The following is a 623-nucleotide window of genomic DNA, read 5'->3' as shown; positions in this document are numbered from 1 at the left end:
ATGCACAGAAACAGCAGAATCAGTATCACTATGAAAAGACTGACTATCTAAGTTTAAATTCCTAACTTGTCTAACCAAACTATGAAATGTTCTATCAATTTCAGGATTTATTGGATGCAAAGAGTCAGGATTTGCCCTAGTCATGCACTAAATGTAGCAGTAAGAAACATGTAGGGCAGTAAGGGAAATACATGTTAAATTTAAGTAATCAACCAAAACGTTGCATCAATAAAATCCTAATGTCATAGGAAACATACACAAAAGGTTTCAGGACAAAACTCAAAGCCTAACTAATTTAATTAAATGCAACAAAATCAAAACAATTGGAAAAATAAACTTGTAAAATAAAAAAGAAATAGTAAACAGACTCTTTTTGGATTTTCAGGTGGGCTTCTATAGACGCAGTGTGTAGAGAAAGATTCGTCTCATTTTTCAACCTCAAATACATATATAATATGTCCAATTCTGATCAAAGATTCCAAAGTTATGCCAAAAATAGAAAATCAACAGTAAAACTAGTCACTACTTGTTTGTATCTCACAACCAGCAGCAAGGTGATTGGCTATTATGCATCCAGTATTCTATATGTGATGAAACAAGTGTGGAAATAAAGTTTCATGCAA

This window comes from Lupinus angustifolius, chromosome LG01, assembly GCF_001865875.1.
Source record: "Lupinus angustifolius cultivar Tanjil chromosome LG01, LupAngTanjil_v1.0, whole genome shotgun sequence".
Taxonomy (NCBI): domain Eukaryota; kingdom Viridiplantae; phylum Streptophyta; class Magnoliopsida; order Fabales; family Fabaceae; genus Lupinus; species Lupinus angustifolius.
The sequence above is the reverse complement of the archived record's forward strand: the minus strand, read 5'-3'. Positions refer to the sequence as shown.